Consider the following 19,267-nt stretch of genomic DNA (forward strand, 5'->3'; position numbering starts at 1 on the left):
TTTCTCTCCTTTTCATTTCATATAAGCTGAGAAGAACAACCCTTCCAGAAGGGGAGGTATTGCCGAATGACTATCTATCTGTGTGATAGAAGCCTAGTAGGATACCACATGTTATTTAATTGCTTGTCAAGTACTAAAGGCTGACCACCTTCTGTACTAACTATGCAATAGAACAAGTGTTCATGATCATAGTGATCTCTCAACAATTCCTTTACTTCTATATGATTGATCAAACTTTGGAAAATAGAAACAGCTGAAAAAGGAGTAGTAAAGTTATGGTGGTATTCAGAATGGAAACACATTCGTGATACTAAGGTTGACGTGGTTATTCAAGGGTTATAGAACGCTAACGAGCAAGAATATAACCAGTATAATATTAGGAACGGAAGGTGGTAGCGATTACGAACTGGAAAAGAATGGGTATTGAGAAGCAAAAGCTCAAATGCTAAAAGCTATAATGAGAGTCTCTGCAATAGACTTGAAAGAATTTGGAATGATCACTTATCGCGGATTGAGTTTTCTCACGATAATAGATCGTATGTCAGGTATCGAGATGTCGTCTTATAAGATCTTTAAGGGAAGACAATGTCGATCTCCCTTATGTTAGGATGATGGTGCAGAGCGCAAGATGCTCGGACCAGCAGTGGTCCAAAGGACCAAGGGTATGATAGATCTAATCAGAGGACGGCTGGTAGTAGCCCAAGATGGACATAAAAAGTATGTTGATTTGACATGAAAGGACAAAGAATAGGAAATAGTGGACCTAGTAATGTTAAAGGTATCCCTTGGAAATGATTGATGAGGTTCAAAAAGAAAGGAAAGCAAAGCCTACGAATTGTTGGACCCTTTGAGGTATTAAGACGTATTGGGAAGTTAGCATACGAGCTAGCCCTACCCCCGAACATGTAGCAAGTCATAACGTGTTTCACGTATCAATGTTAAGGAAGTGTAATTCGGATGCCATATAACTAAGGGCATATGAGCGCATAGACATGCAACCAGACGTAACCTATATGGAGTAACCAGGAAGGGTTATAGATTGAAAAAAAAAGGAACAAGTGCTTAGGAGAAGGGTTATCAAACTATTCAGAGTTTGATGGAAGAACCACAATGTGAAAAAAAAATTACTTGAGAGTTAGAAAGCGCAATGCTAAAAAAGTATCCCTATTCATTTTCTATCTGATTCCGGGACGGAATCTATTTAAGGAGGGGAGACTGTAATAACCCCAAATTTTGGAATATATTGAAACCCTTATGAATAGTGTTTTGTTGATTATGCTGAATAAGAAAACTTTTCATGCCACACTATGTAGGGGTTCTTTTATTGATCTTCTAGGAAATTATTAGTACTCTATGTGGTATATAAGTGTATGTAAAGATCGTCAGAATCCAAATCCGAACACTTTGATTTTTTCCGGAAATCTACCAAATACAGAAAGAATTGAGTATAAGGTAACAGAATAAAAAGGATTTAAATTCAAGGATTATAAGAGAGGATCATAAAAGGAATATAATGTATTGAGAAAGGTTAAGGAAACCTAAGTAATAAGATCCCGAGTATGATCCCTCAAACGATAAATGAAAACGAAAGTTAAGCGAACCGTATAACAGATCAGCGGTCATTAGCCAAATAATTACAAGCTAATTAAAGAGATTAGTGGGGATGATATCATCAAACCAATGAGAAGAGGACAAAGGAGGGAGGGTGACATCACATGGTGACATAAGCATGACCAAGCAAGTGTGTTGTTGGTCGAATTAGAACCACACAAAAGTTACCATGGTAAAAAGGTAATAAAACAAAACAAAATAAATCAAAAATCACCCAACCAAGCCAACAATTCATTTTCACCAAAAACACAACATTTTCTCACCTTTCTTCTTCCATGCTCTCGGCTTTTTCTTCTTTTCCAAAGCAAGAAAATCAAAAATCAAGTTCCAAGCATTGATTCTCCACTCTCCAAGGAAGGTATAACCCCTCCAAACCCTAACTTTATTTGAGTAATTAGGTTTAGTTTTGTTGATTTTAATTCATGGGAGGCTTGCTTGTTGTAAATGTAGAGATTAGTTAGTTTTGTGAAGTTTTGGAGTGATAATTCTTGGATTGTTGATTAATGAACTTAAGTGTAGTTAAATTCAAGTTTAAGAATAAGTATAAATTGTTAATGTTGAGTTGTTGGGGCTGTTATGATGTAGTATGGATGGAGTTTTGATTGGGTTATAATTGTGGATTGATTGTGGGTTGAATTGGAGTGTTTTAAATTTGGGTAATCACGTAAACATAGTCGTCGTAATGTCCGATTTACTTTAGGCTGTTTTTGTTCTTAACATTAGGACCCGTGAACTCACTTCTAAGTTTGGACCATTGCCATTATTAGATAGTTCATGTTACGAGCTTCGTTTTGATTTATAGTTCGTTTGATTCCGATGTACGGTTTAGGAGAAACGACCGTTTTAAGTAACGATATTTCGTGAACGAATCATTACCCCTCACCTTACTTTGAAACATAGGTTAAAGACCTAAAAGTTCTAATTGGAGTATAAAACAATTATGTAAAGTGTATTAGGCAGTTGGTAAGACACTCGCGAAAGAATCGCCTTAAAACTCGTAATGGTTGATTTATTAAAAATGGTGGAGCCGAGGGTACTCGAGCGACTTAAGAGAATTAGTAAGCGCAAAGCGAGCGTTAGAGTCTAAATTGGTTAAAGTATAGATTGATAAGTGACTTGGGTTTAATTCCAACTTATATGTTGTTTATAGGTTACCAGACTCGTCCGAAGCCATTTGTAACCCCCAGTCGCTCAGGCAAGTTTTCTACCCGTTATAATGTTGTTGTGATGTATACATATGTATATGCATTATCTTGTGATAGATGCATGATGGTTAAATTAGCAAATTCTAGCGATATATTGTAGCATGTGATATGGTATAGATGCATGCCTTTTTCGTAATCTTGATACATATATCTGTTGATTCAGTTGATAATACATATGCTAGAAATAAGCGGTAATTGGCATATACCCTTAGTATAGGGGACCCAAAGGTGAACTTTTCTAAAACCGGGAGTCGAGGCTCCCGAGTATAATATATATATATATATATATATTTTTATATATATATATATGAATAGTTTTCAAAACTATGAATCGAATAAGGTTTATTCAATAACTTTATTTTATTATTGAATATTATTTTGAATATTCATTCGAGGGCTTATGACCCCGTTTATTTTATTATTGAATATTATTTTGAATATTCATTTGAGGACTTATGACTCCGATTATTTACTAAATAATATTCTTTATTTTATTAAAGAATAATGTGTCGATAATCAAACTTACTTTTGATTATTCAAATAAGGATATTACTTTCGTATAAGTACATCTTTAATTATTTAAGATTCATTTCAAGTATAAGTTTTACAACTTCTACTTCAATTATTTTTATAAAGATTATTCTTTATGGGAATATTATTTAAATAATAATATTAAGATATTTTCTAATATATTGGGATTGATTTATTTATTAAATCAGCATTACTCCAAACATTCTTAGAAATGTTTTGCGAGTCTTCAAAATGATTTTAAAAGTTAGAGCGGATCCCAAAACTCATTTTATATTTAAGATCTTCCTTTCAAAGGGGATTTAAATAATCGCTCAAAACCTGAGGGATCCGGCTCTGTGGTGTGTTTTATATTCGCAACCAGGTTGCTATTTTGATAAAAGAGTTTTGATTACTTACCCAATACTCGGGAAGTAAAATTCTTGGAACAAGTTAATACATTAACAGGCATCGCCTGGGAAATATCGGTGAGTTTCCCTTTCCAACTAGATACGACTTCTTGGTGGAGCCGTATCAACAAGTTTCTAATTGGGGAAAGTGGGGACGAGCTTTACGTTTCAGAGTCATGGATTTCATCTGAACTAGGAGTGGCGTAAGTGGTCGAGTGGCGCAGGCCCAGCCTTATTATATTGGCCCAAATGGCCTGGAAGTTCTGCTAAGACGATGCATTCCTTAGGAGTCTAGTGTTCGGTTGACAAGTAAATCTGACATGTTCTCCTCTACATGTAGAAAATGGTGGGGTTGTACTACTACGACTGATCATCGTAAGTGGTCTTCCTGGCGTGACAAAACTCCCGTAATGAGTTCATCATCCAATTGAATATTTCTACAACACTACCCAGAGCACTTCGATAGGAAGGCTACGGTTGGGCGATTGTTGAGTGTTGGCAGGGTCAAGCTTTCAAATTGATGTTTGCATCAAACGAAGTATCTCGTAACTTCATTTTATTTTGATGAAATTTTAAAGATTGATTCTATACAAGTTTTGTCTTGTAGCTTAATCTATGGGATGAACTAATTATAACTTGAACGGTGGTAGTTCAAGTAGTATTCGGAAAAGATATAAGTATATTGGAGTATCTTGTAACTTCATCTTTTAAACTTATATCTAGTAAATGATTATCTTATGCATGACAATGATTTTCAGAAAAATGTTGAGACAAGGTTAGATATATGAGATCACCTTGCAACGATATTTTTATATAGTTATAAACTGGAACTCTGTGTATATTATGCATGGAAGAGGACTTCCAAGATTTTGAAAAGTATATATACATATATACTGAATATTTTACGACTTGGTCGCGGTAAGATATAAAACTTGGTTCATTTCTTCTTGACTAAGACTTTCATGAGTACTATGAGAATGCTCATATATTATAAATCATTATACATATTATTTTGGTGGGCCTGTTGCTCACCCTTGCTTTCTTCTTTCATCACACAATATCAGATAGACAAGATGAACAGAACCAAGCTTCCAATTCGCAAGCGGTTAGAAAATGTTCTGCAGTTTTCTGGAAGCGTTGATGCCGCCGTAGCTGAGGTAGGAGCTACCAATAGGCTAGGTTTTCAACTATTGATGAACCAGACTTATGTATAATATGAATTGTAATAATGGCAAAGAAATGTAAATTTATTCAGAACCTTCTTGAGGTGTAATGGCTTATTATGTGGAATAAAATGACTTGTGTTATTTTTTTGGGTATTCATCTATGAGACTATAACTTGCGGTGTGTGTGTGTGTATTGTAGGGTCACAGTACGCAGTAATTGGGTGATTGTTAAGATTAAGTGTTGTTATGGGATATGGAACTTGTGACAACCCGAATCCCCGACCCCGGATTTGGGGGTGTTACAACAACCACTTCCAGTAGCTATGTATTCAACCTCAGCTGTGGAAGTTGACACAGATTGTTGTTTCTTACTATACCAAGATACAAGCCTTTGACCAAGAAATTGACAGCTTCCACTTATATTGTTTTAGTCTACCCTGCATCCATCAAAATCTGCATTTATGTATTCAACAGCTTCAAAACCAGTTCCCTTCAAATATCTGAAAATCCTCTTGAGAGCCATCAAATGTGATTATTTAGGATTTACTTGAAATCTAGCACACATACATGTTGCAAACATGATGTATGTTCTAATAGCATTTAAGTACAGCAAAGATCCAATCATTCCTCTATAACCTAACATGTCTACACTTTTTCCTTTCTTATCATCATCCAACTTGGTAGCTGTAGACATAGGTGTTAATGCAGGTGAGCATTCAACCATTCCAAATTTATTCAACATATCTTTGACATACTTGGTTTGACTGATAAAGATGTCATCATTCTTTTGACCAAATTGAAGGCCAAGGAAGTAACTTAGCTCTCCCATCATGCTCATCTCATATTCACTGTGCATGAGCCTTGAGAATCTTTGACATATATTTTCATTAGTAGAACCAAAAGTGATATCATCCGCATAGATTTGAACTAGGATAATGTCATCACCATGCAGCTTGTAGAATGGAGTCTTATCAATTATCCCTCTAGTGAATCCATGTTTGAGTAGAAATTCTAACAGTATGTCATAACATGCTCTAGGTGCTTGCTTCAATTTATAAAGAGCCTTTAACAGTTTATACACATAGTTTGAAAATTCTGGATCTTTAAAGCCAGATTGTTGTTGCACATAGACTTCTTCTAATTCACCATTAAGGAATGCAATTTTCACATCCATTTAATACACCTTGAAATTAGAATGTGCAGCAAATGCAAGGAAAATTCTTATTACTTCAAGCCTTGCAACTGAAACAAAGGTTGCATCATAGTCAATTCCTTCTTCTTGTGAATAGCCTTTGGCAACCAGTCTTGCTTTGTTCCTTGTCACAATTCGATTTTCATCCATCTTGTTCGCATACACCCATTTTATTCCAATAATGCTTATATTTCTTAGTGCAAGAACCAATTCCCAAACTTTATTTCTTTCAAACTGATTTAGCTCTTCTTGCATAGCAGTTATCCAATCACGATCAAGTAGAGCGTATTCAATTTTCTTAGGCTCAATTTGAGACAGAAAGCATGCATGCAAGCAAGCATTTATATACAGTGGAACGTCTAGTCCTTACTCTAGTATTGGGATCACCAATTATAGCATCTTTTGTGTGACTTCTATCCCATTTTCTGGTATGATCTTGTTGACTAGAATTGTCTGCATTTTCTCTATTATTGGCATGACTTGCATAACTGTCATTTCATACCCCCTGAGTTTGTGCCATCAAATTCAGTTATGCTTCTATCTTGAGATGAATTCTCATTTTCATAATTCACTAGTTCAATTGATTCTTTCTCCATTCTATTACTTGTATTGACTTCAGCATCATCTTCAGAATACTATCAGTATTGAGATTTTTAAAATTTAGGGCTTAGGCTTCATTTTCATCAAGGCATTCCAAGCCTGGACACTTGTCATCATCAAAGGTCACATCCGTGCTTTCCATAATTTTATTTTGATCTAACACAAAAACTTTATAGGCAGTTCTTTCCAATAAATATCCCAGGAAAATAGCTTCAAATACTTTTGAGTCAAAATTTCCAATATATTCAGAGTTGTCTTTGAGCACAAAGCATTTGTTCCAAACACATGTAGATGCTTTACATTAGGCTTTCTTCTTGAAAAAATTGAGTAGGGTGACTTGCCAAGGTTTTTGTTGATTAGATATCTGTTTTGAGTATAGCATGCAATGTTGACAACTTATTCCCATAAACTTGTTGGCAAATTGGCATCTTGCAGCATTGTTCTTGCAACCTCAACTAGATATCTATTTTTCCTTTCAACCATACCATTTTGATGATATGTTCTTGTAGCCGAGAACTCTTGGTCAATGCCCTTATCTTTGCAGAAGTCACTTAAAGCTGCATTCCTGAATTCTATACCATTATCACTCCCGAATCTTTTGATACAATTTTGATCTTCAGCCTGCTTCTCAACTCTTTTTATGTGTTCAATGATGATGTGTAAGGTTTCATCCTTTGAATGCGTAAATTCCACCCAAGTGTATCTTGAGTAATCATCCACCATCACCAATGCATATTCCTTTCTGGATATAGATAAGACATTAACTGGTCCAAATAGGTCCATGTGAATGAGCTATAATAGAGCACTTATAGAATTTATAATTTTACTCTTGTGACTGGATCTTTTCATTTTTTTCTTTTTGAAAAGCTTCAAAGACTTCTTCTTGAGCAAACTCCAAAGTCGGCATGTCTCTCACCAATTCTTTTTTACCAGAGTATTTATTGCCTTGTAATTCAAGTGAGAGAGTTTCATGTGCTATAGCTTGCTTTGTTCAATGAATGTCTTGGTGTAAAAGCAACAAATTTTATCCTTATCTGTTGAATTTAAATCTGCAATAAACAAGCTTCATTTCCTTACTCCTTTCAGAGCAACCTCACTAGTTTTCTTGCTGATTATTGAACAATCTTCTTTTTCAAATATGACCTTAAAACCCTTGTCAGTAAATTGACTTACACTCAGTAGATTTACTTTAAGACCAGCAACTAGTGCTACATCATCAATGATAACATTTCCAGAAATCAACTTGCCATATTCCATTGTGAATCCTTTCTTGTTATCTCCAAAAGTCACCAATGGGCCAACCATCTCCTCAAACTATGACAGCGGGGCTCTATCGCCTGTCATATGTTTGGAACATCCACTGTCAATGATCGATATGACTTTATTCTTCTTGCCCTGCACACAATAAGGATTAAGTGTGTTTAGTTATCCAAGAAGTGGTGGGCTCTTTCTTATTTTTCACCGAAGTTGTAGAAGTAGAATTTGAACATTAAAAAAAATAGCATCTATAGTTTGATCATCATTATCCTTTTTAATTGCAGATCCAAGATTGACTTCCTTAAGATCTTTCCTCAATTTATGACAACTTGTCATAACCTTCATATTAGAAGGGATGCAATCAAACTTATCACAGAAGGAATAGGGATCTTCAGCCAGTGCCTCATTGTATTTGCATGCTTCAAATTTTGGCTCACTAATAGCCTTTTTACAAAGGTGAGTTAGGTGATTTTTTAAGTCACATTTCTTACATTACTTCCTTGTAGCATCTGCAACATAGGCATAATTTTTGCTCTTGTTTACATCTATTTTTCCATTTCTATTTTTTTCTTTTTCCCAGTGTTTTCAATTTTGGTCTCCTTTGTTGGTGTCTTTGCAGTTTAGCTTACTATGGGCTTCTTTTCACATTCACCAATAGGAGTAGTCCAGAAGAATGAGCAAAAATTTTAGGTTCACTTCTTTAGCTTCATAATACTCGTCATGAAGCTACAAATCATTTATCAACCTATTGAACCTCTCAAAAATTTCAGTTATGCCTTCCTTTGGTTTAGCCATAAAACCCACATACTGTGAAACCAAGATCGTTCTTTGTTTTGATCTAACCTCTTTTGTTCCCTCAGATAGTATTTCTATTTTCTCTCAGATTTGTTTAGCTGACTCACAGTTAATAATATTATTGTACATTACATTATCAAGGGACTCAATTAAAATGAGTTGTAAGCCACCATCCAGTGAAACATTTTACTTTTCAGGCTCTGTGTAGGTTGAGGGATCTTTAGGTGCAAAATGTGTAGGTATGACCATATCTCCATCTGTTGATTCAGGAACCCTTTTCATAGGAATAAAGAGTCTATTTTTTAGAATCTGAATGTACATAGGTTTGGCCATCCTTATGAACAACGTCATTTTATTCTTCCATAATATGTACTTTATCTTAACAAAGACAAGTATCTTGATACTGCTAATTTTCCGAGCACTCATTCTTCCAAGACCTTTTTCTTTTTTACTTTCAGATTTTTCTCTAATACCGCTTGTTAGATATTGAGTGCAGTGAAATATGACACAGAGGGGGGGGGGGTGAATGTGTTTTTTTGGATTTTAATTTGCTTTGAAAGTGTTTGCCTTATAAATTAACAAAGCAGATATGAAGTTGTAGAGATAAGTTGTTTAATTGTAAGCACACAAACAAAATATCAAAAACTCACTTGATTGTATTAATCAAATTTATTTTGCTACAAATATGTGTTCTTGAAAATAAGAACTCAACTGCAAATCTTGAGAGAAAATGCAAGATATTTTCTAGATCTCTTTTTATATTTCTAAACTAAGGACTCGTGCATGCTTTATAGACCAACATCACGGGTTTACAAAACTTGCATTAAAATGTACCAACACATTTTCTAAAGCTATCTTGTCTATTTTTATTTCTAGTGTTAGCAAATATATGCATAATCTTGTAGGTCTATGACCGTCCTTTTTCCACTGAATCTTGGCCCTTGATCTTGTATTTTTCAAGCTGTATTTGTAGACTTTCAAATTCGGTGAATGAATTGTTTGTTGACTGATAATCTTGAATCTTCAAGTTGTCTGCATTTTGTAATATGAGCTAGTTTTTCGAGATCTCTTTTGTTCTATAGAGATGTCACATATTGATAAGTATAATGACTTATTGATATCTTGAGTTCTCTACATGTGTCTTTGACTTATCGAGGTCCTCAATTCTCTATATATAGAATTACTTGTCGATATCTCCAGTTCTCTAAATAGGCTTTTGACTTGTCGATATCTCTAGTTCTCTACATCAAGATTTGGCTTGTCGATATCTCTAGATCTCTACATAAAGAAATGACTTGTCGATATCTCTAGTTCTCCACATAGACTTTTTGACTTGTCGGTATTTGAGATCTCTAGATGCATTTTGACTTATTAATATCTCTTGGGACTTCTCGATAAATCATTTTAGACTTCTCGACATCCCTTGATTTGTGACTTGTCGATATCTGACTTAAAACATTTTTCGTAGAACAGAATTATTTAAATCCAAGCTGTTACACTTCTATGGATTTGATCTTCTTCCAAAGTTTATTCCTTAGCTTAAGAACTGTTCACAGAAAAATCATCCAATCCAATCTACTAAATATTTTCACAAACTCAAGAAATACAATAATTACATAACACAATTTTAGATTATCATACAATTTATTCTTAGGGTTTTCATTGTGACTTGGTCTTGTTATGTACAGCCATGTCCTGCACAACATTAATCCTTAGAAAAGATGAAATAGAGAAAACATGAATTCTAGAGACATGATTATGACAACTCCACCAATGGGCTATCTCCGCCCAAACCTCTCTGGAAATAGGACAGTTCCGCTGAAATATGATCTTGGGTTTCCAATTCAGAATAACACATTGAGCACCATAAAGAGATGGAAGAGATTATACGGTTTATGAAAGCTCTTAAAGGCAGCACCTTCCGTTGGACTTTTCATAAGAATATACAGATCTGTGGAGGCACTTTAAGAGCCCAAATCCACCTCCAAATTTAATCGTAAGCATTATTAGAATCACTATGCCTCCGTAGTACCTCATTGAATTTCTTTATTGAAAAAGGCCTTTTCACTGGCCGCCATATTAGCAAGTCTTAAAGCGTGTTGAAGTCTAAAAAATTAATCTAAGTACCAATATTTTCCATTGCATTATTATCCCTCCAAGACAAAGGGCAGTTCCATAAAACATGCGCTGAGGTTATCGTACCCTTTTAGATATTTACAAAAACTTTGATTGTTGAGTGTTAATATTTTAATGCTCTGTAAAGAGAAGGATATACATCCGTAAGGTCTCCCAAAGAGTTCCACCGATCTTCACAGAAAAAGGTTAATTCCCTATTATTAACCTTTCATTCACACTTATCCTCCGTAAAAGAGACCCAGCATCTGAGGCTCCTAAACATACGAAACATTTGAGTATGGGAGAGCAAGACCCAGATTCCAAAAAAGAATGAAGGTTGTAATTGATATTACTCCCACATTTTTGCATCAATAATCTGTTCCAAATCTTCTTCCTTTCATTGTAGCATCGCCGCCACCACTTTGCTAGTAGTATCTCATTTTTCTGAGCTAAAATAGAGATTCCCAAACCTTCCTTATGTTTGGGATTGCATACATTTTCCCATTTTACCAAGTGTAATTTCCTTGTAGGATTTTCAGCAGATAACTCATGACCCCAAGGAAATTGCCTCCTTAAAAGCTCTAACTTTTTAATGACACCAACATGTATACGTAATAAGTTGAACCAATATGTTGGAATACTATCAATTGAAGCTTTTAAAAGAATAACCTTACCTGCCATTGATATCGAACTCAAATCCTATGAATACAGCGTTTTTCCCTCAAGATCAAAGGAACCCAGTAAGAGATCAAACTTGGACTAACTCCAATTTTTGCTCCAAGATAATCAACAGAAAATAATTTTCCCATTCCTCCTTAATTCCTTTTTCTTCATGAAATCCATAAAGACTGCTTTTGTTAAAGTTGATTTTGAGACTTGATAAGTTTAAAACACTGCAGAATTCTTTTGATCTGGACTATCGAATTTGAGTCATTTTTTTATGAATAATATCACATCATCCGTATACTGAAGATGTGTAAAATCCTCACTTCCATTAGGGAGCCTAATACCATCAAACAAACCTTTATTGTTTGCTTCATTCAAGAGTGAGGATAAAACTTCTCCTAACAAATTCAACAGGAGACGTGACATCGGGTCACCCTGACGTAATCCTCTGGATGGGGAGAATTCATCTGTAGGGCTGCCATTAACTAATATTGAGATGGTAGATGATCGGAAGATATTTCGTATCCATGAGATCTACTGAAAATTAATTTTCTTCAACAATGCAATAAGGAAATTCCAATTAATGATGTCAAAAGCTTTTTCAAATTTGATTTTGAAAATCACTCCCCTATATTTTCTCTCCTTTAAGGATACAGAGATTTCATTTGCCACCAAGATACAGTCTGAGATCTGTCGTCCTTGTATAAAAGCCGACTGACTGTCTGAAACCAATTTGTCCATTATTGTCATCATATTAGATATCAATACTTTTTATGCATTTATTTCTCGTAGGCCAACTGCAAGAGTGGCCTAAAGGTCCAAATTTGGACCGATTTCGGTCCAAATTCACCCAACAGTGGCCTAAATCTCGGTCCAAATTTAGACCGATGAATAGTGCCGACCTAAATTTAGGCCGACACTATTCATCGGTCCAAATTTGGACCGAAATTAAAATAATAGTTTTTAATGTATTTCTTTTAGTTTATTACATAAAGTTTTGATTTCGAGTATTTATAAATGCAATTAACCGATATTAGGATATTATTATTATTTATTTAAATAATAATTTAAATTAAAAAATATTTAAACGTAATTAAATAAGTATCATTGCATTTCTTGAATTCAAATTACGAATACATTCAAACATTAAAATAAAGATTACAACACATAAAACTTAATTTGAAACACAACATAAATTAAAATGCGATGAGAACTAATTCTGAGATGCACTAATTGAGATGCACTAATTGAGCATTTGTTTCTCAGAATATACTAATTCTGAGAATTAGTATTACTTAACGATGTTTTAAGATTTAATTAATATTTGTACTTTTCTTATTTGAATTTAATGTTTTATTAAAGGTTTTATTATAAAATTTATAACTAAATGTGTTTACTATTTTTCATATATATTTGAAGTTTAATTAGAATCATATTAGTCATTTATTAACAATTTTAAAATAAAACAAGTAATTAATAATAAAAAAAATATAAAGTTAGTATCTTACATCATACAAAAACAATATATTTATTATTATAAGACCTTAAAATAATTAAATAAATATATTGAGATTTGAACCAAAATTTAGACCAAACTGTTGGAGTTGGAGAGGGGTTCGGTCCAAATTTGGACCAAGGTTCGGTCCAAATTTGGTCCAAACTCTTGGAGTTGCTCTTAACTCTTGGAGTTGCTCTTAGGTTAGATTAACTTAAATGAGTTTAATAAGATTATTAAAAAAGTTAAATATTAATGTTCATATAAAAGTTAAAGAAAAAATTATGATTTTAGTTTTAATATCTAATTTTGGGTAATTATATAATTTATATCTTATATTACGCATACACATATTTTGTAACTACACATTTAAAAGTAAAAGTATAATATATTGTATATTGTATAACTGGACATGATGTATATTTTAATCATCAAACAAAATTTGAAATAGAAATTGAGTTTGATTTGATGAAAAAACATTGAACCCAAAACTAACCATTTTAATTTGATTTAATTATTTTTTTAACCCAATTATATTTATTTTTTAATCGGCTTAATCGACCAAAAAGTCAGTGGTTGGTTCAGTCGAGAGTATAATTAAATACATATGTATACATAGAATTATGAGAGATAAATAAAATGAAGTCATGTAAATAATATAAACCAACATATTATTTACAAAAAAGTTAAAATAAAAAAGATAAGATACAAGGAAAAATGTAGTTTACCTAATGAAAGATTTAATGTAAACTTAAAAATCATAGTACCCCAATAGTTATGAGATAAAATCATTAGGAAATTATTAGGAAGATCTTAGTGGTTCAGTTCTCAAGATTAATTCTTTTCATTATGTAAAAATAATAAAGAAAATACTTTTGTAATTTTTAAATATACAGATATAACTTCACAACCATTTTTAGGTATGTAATGCAACACAGGGGGGTCAATGTGTTATCTTGATTTTAAGTTATCTGTTATGGTTTTAAGCTTTTTGGAACAAAATAGTTTGTATGACCTTGTAGTGATAAAATACTCAAATACAAACACACAAGAAGATTATCAAAAACTCACTTGATTTGTATTAAATCAAATTTGCCTTGCTACAAATCTTTGTTCTTAGAAATAAGAACTCAGCTTCTGTTCTTGAGAGAATACTAGATATTTTCTAGATCTGTTTGTTTCTTCTAAAGAATGGACTCGTGACATGCTTTATAGATCAACATGTACGGGTTTATAAAACTTGCACTAAAATGGACTAACACAATTTTAAAGATATTTTGTACATTTCCATTTCCAATGTTAGAAAATTTATGCAGAATCTATTAGGTCTGTGATCCTCCTTTGTCCAATTCATTTTGGCCCTTGATCTTGTATTCTTCAAGCTAAATTTGCAGGCTTCCCAATTTAGTGATAGAATTGTTTATTGACTAATAATCTTGGATCTTCGAGTTGTCTGCATTTTGAATTATGAAGTTGTTTGTCGAGATATCTTTTATTCTGTAGAGATGTCACATATCGATAAGTAAAATGACTTCTCGATATCTTGAGTTCTCTATATGTGTTTTTGACTTGTCAAGGTCTCGAGTTCTCTACAAGTAGAATGACTTGTCGAAATCTCAAGTTCTCTACATAAGCTTTTGACTTGTTGATATCTCTAGTTCTCTACATGAAGAATTGATTTGTCGATATCTCTAGTTCTCTACATAATGAATTGACTTGTCACTATCTCTTGTTCTCTACATAAAAAATTGACTTATTGATATTTCTAGTTCTCTACATGCAGATTGACTGGTCGATATCTCTTGGGACTTCTCTACAAGTCATTTAAGAGTTTTTGACATACTTCTCGATATTCCTTGATCTGTGACTTGTCAATATCTGACTTAGAACATTTTTCCTAGAACAACATTATTCAACTCCAAGCTTCTATACTTCTCTCTGAAGCATGATCAGGATTGATCTTTTTCCAGAGTTTATTCCTTAGTGTTATGGGTAAGAAATTGGGGTATATTTAATGCTAAGGTTAGTGAGCTTCGAGGCTCGTTTTGACTGCTCTTGTGTCTCGTGACTCAATCTGCCTTCACAAGATGCTTGTGTACCTTGCAGTCTGCTAAGGATCAAGTCAAAAATGTAGTTCTGATCTGTGGGGTAAGGCCCCGTATATAGGCATAGGCTTCCTTGAATTGGATTAGGGTTAGTAAACTTGGTGGGCAAGTCTCAGATTTAGAATATATTTTGGGGTCCTAGAATGTAGGAATTTGCTTCCTTATAGGACTATGTGGCTTGAGGACTACTCTTTTGAGAGTTCGATTCTGATTTGAACTTGTTTTCTCAATCACAATTTGGGCCGATACTAGGCCTACGAGTTTAATAATAAATCCTTGGTTTGCGGGCCCTTTGAGCCCAATTAATGACACACTAATTGTTGGGCCTTAATAACTGGACTCTATCTTTCAACCAAATCAGGAATAATAAATGCGCGTATATAATACGAAGTTAGGGTTATTTTTATCCCTTTTCATTTACCCCCCAACTTTTAGGAAAACTTATAAGATTTTGTAAAAGTTAAGTTGTCATTTTTGCCCTTGCAGGGTATCGTATTTATCATAAAGTGTGGAGCGACCTACACGTTTTCAAAGATTTACCATTCTTGAGGTTTCAAACTATTTTCTGGAAATTTTCCATACTTATTTTTCTTACATACTTCCTCTACTAGGATATGCCTTGATTTGGTTATTGCACCCAATATAGGGACTTCGGGGGTCTCGCTGCCCGGTCAGCAATTCGGGTCTAGGTTCGAAGCGTCCTGTGTTCTAGTCGAACAACCTCGACCAGGATCCACGACTTGGAATTATGGTCGAAGATATGACCAATTTCAGGCCTCTAGTCATTTCTGTTAGAATATGATTCTCGACCTGAAACTCGACCAAGATTCTGGTCGAACTTCAGTTACTTGTCCTTCAACCTACTACTAGAATTTTCACCTCAATCCTGGTCATTGAATTAAGCTTTTTAAGGCTTCTATTCGAAGAAATTCGAACATTCATGACCATAAATTCGACCCCGATCCTGGTCATTTTGAAGGTTCATTTTCAAGCTTCTGTTAGAAGTCTTTCAAACAGAACTCACGACCATAAATTCAACCCCAATCTTGGTCATTTTGAAGGTTCATTTTCAAGCTTCTGTTCGAAGCCTTTCGAACAAAACTCATGACCTCAATTTTGACCTTAATTTTTGTCATACACTTTGTCTACCTAATCTCATTGGATTGGACTTTTAACTGAATTGGACCTTCAATTGAATTGGGCCTTTAACTGGATTAGGCCTTTATTTTTCCTAATCCAATTTATTGGGCCTTCATTTTTTCTAATCCAATTTAGATTGGGCCTGTTAGAACACACAATACTATAGAAGGGGGTTGAAAATAGTGTTTATACAATCAAATTGACTAAGAACACAAGTATGTAATAGTAATCAAGTTTATTCAATATAATAAGCTCTATTACAAAGTAGGTTAAACTACTCTCTCAGTGATGAACAATATCACTAAGAGCTGCTAGGTTACAATGAATAATTTTCTCGTTAATGATAACACTTCTTGTGTAAACCTTAAGTTATGTTTATATAGTACACAATTACAAGATATCTTCTAATTGATATAGAATATAATTCTGTCTCCTAAAATATATCAATCAGATATTATCTTCTACAAGTCTTCTAGCTATCCAACTCTTCATGCATATCTTCTTTTGTTTTAGTCCAGACCCTCTCCTGTAAATCAGTTATATTCCTTATCTGAAGTACCCATACTTAAGTCCTGATATAAATCCTGACGGCCTTAAGTTCTGATATAAGTTCTGACTTCGGTAAGTTCTAATTTCCAGTAAGTCCTGATAAGTCCTGATATTAAGTTCTGAAACTAAACATAAATCAGATTAGACATGACATCTCAAATATATCTAACAATCTCCCCCAACTTGTAAATTATGAAAAATATACAAGTTAATAGATTTGATGATGTAAAAAACATTTAAGTACAAATACAATGAGAGTTTATTTAGACAACTAACTATAACTTACAGTCCTTGCAGCTTTTACCAATTTTACTGAGTCAATCTGAATCGAAAGTGATTCTTGACAAAGTTTGATATCAGCTTCTCTTCTGCATTTCTCAGGACTTGAGCTAATATAGCCTTGACTTGCTTTATTTCTTCATCTTGACTTCCAATCTGGTAGATTGCAGTCCTAAGTGCTGAGATGTGATTTCTTTCTAATCCATCACCAAGTCTGATTACTCTTGGATGAGATGAGTCTTCATTATAGCACAGACATTTCTCTTTCAGAATAACTTCAAGTTTAGCAGAATTCTTCTTCATTGGAATTTCACTTCCATCATCTTCAACTATCCTTGGAACAAATTCTGCAATCCTTGATCCAGAGATTCTGGCTTTATCCTTTATAGTCTTCATGATGAAATTTGACCATCTTCTGGTAATCTCAGACTTTATCTCCAAAAGATAATGAAAGAATTGAAGTTCTTTCAGAGATTTGTTCAACACATCTGATTCTGACATTTTGTATGTTCTTCCATCTTCAAGAAACAGAATCAGCTTTTTTTTGACATTACTCTTATCATGAGCATCCAGTACCACTTGAACAGATATAACCTTGTCAAGGTGTTTCTGTGTAACTTCCTCAAGTGGTTTATCAGTTAATAATATGGATCTCTGGTAATTACTTCAACTCCTGTTTTGATCTTGGCTTCTTCATAACCTAATACAGCTCTGTCTCTTGCTTCTATGGCTTTCAATCCAATAGTTATGAAATCAGATAGTAGTTGAATTTTCTTATGATCTGATGGTTTAGCATTTTTCCATAGGAGTTTCTTCTTATCAGTAACTGTCATCTTGCCCAAATCAACTTGAGCTCTGTCAGAGGTTGATGTCTTAATGACTTGATCAGGATTTGTTGTTTCATTTATACCTTGTTGTTCTGAAATGTCTTCACTCTGAACAACTTGAGCTATGTCGGAGGTTGTCTAAGATTGTTCTGTTATCTTCTTTCTTTTCAGAGTTTCAACAGTTTCATCTTCAGCAGCTGTATCATCAAAAACCTGAACCATTTTGCACACAGATTTCATCAGGATTTGAGTAATCTTCATCTCATGTTTCTTTATTGGTTCATCAATCTTTCCTTTCCCTTTTGCCTTGGGATCAATTTCAACTTGTGATCTTGTCTTGGGCTTTGAAGCCTCAGAAGTTGACCTTTCCTTGATCGCAATGCCTTTTGCCTTAGGCCTTGGAGGTTTCTTTGCATTAGAAGCTTTAGACTTAGGATTTGTCTTCTCAGCTGCAAATTTATCTTCTTCCTCCTTTAGAGTCTCTAAGTCCATTCCAGGATTATGCTTGAGAAATAATCTTCTAGCAATCTCTTCATCAAGTGTCTGAATCTTGGGATCCTTATAGTAGACAGTAGTCTCCCTAACCTTAAGCTTCAGAGTTTATAAAAACTTCTGAGAGTCTTGACTTCCTCCTTGAATGAGAATATCAGAACTTGATATCAGACTTTGATTATCAGAACTTGCTTTTAGAACTTGAGCATTCACAGCTTCAGAACTTGTATTCTTCTGTGTAGAAGATTTGCTAGAATCAGAAATTAGTTTTTGTGAAGAAACTTTGCTGCTTTGCCCTTGACCTTGACCTTTCCTTTATCATCCTTCTTCTTCAGTACTTGAATAGTTGAGCATTTGGACTTAACTACCTTCTCACCCTTTTTGGCATCATCTGATAGGAGTAGAGAGAGAAGAAGTTCCACTGAAGATTTCCACTGAAGATTGGATTTTATTCAGTTGAGTCTGTTGAGCAGCTTAATTTTGTAGGACCTCATCCAGTTGGGCCTGCTGCTTTTCTTGAGCTTGCTCAATAGCTTCAACTTTCTCTTGAATATGTCTGATAAACCTCTTTTTGTCTAGTTTGATCTCCATGTCTAGCTTATCAGCTTTTTCTAGAAGTTTATCAACCTTTTCATGAGTCTGTGAGTGTAGACCTTGAAGACTTTTAGTACTGAGAGCTGTGACTTTAAGTTGAGCTTTGAAGTCAGAATTTGTCAACAACTCATCAGCTTTTGCAATATGATCTGGCAGAACTTCTGAGCTGGGAATGAAGTCAGATTCATTCCACTTCTTGGTCCATTCAACTCCTCTGTGAGTTTCTTCCCATGGAATAGGAGCATCTTCTTCAACAAACTTT

This window comes from Apium graveolens, chromosome 3 (genome assembly GCF_009905375.1).
Source record: "Apium graveolens cultivar Ventura chromosome 3, ASM990537v1, whole genome shotgun sequence".
Taxonomy (NCBI): domain Eukaryota; kingdom Viridiplantae; phylum Streptophyta; class Magnoliopsida; order Apiales; family Apiaceae; genus Apium; species Apium graveolens.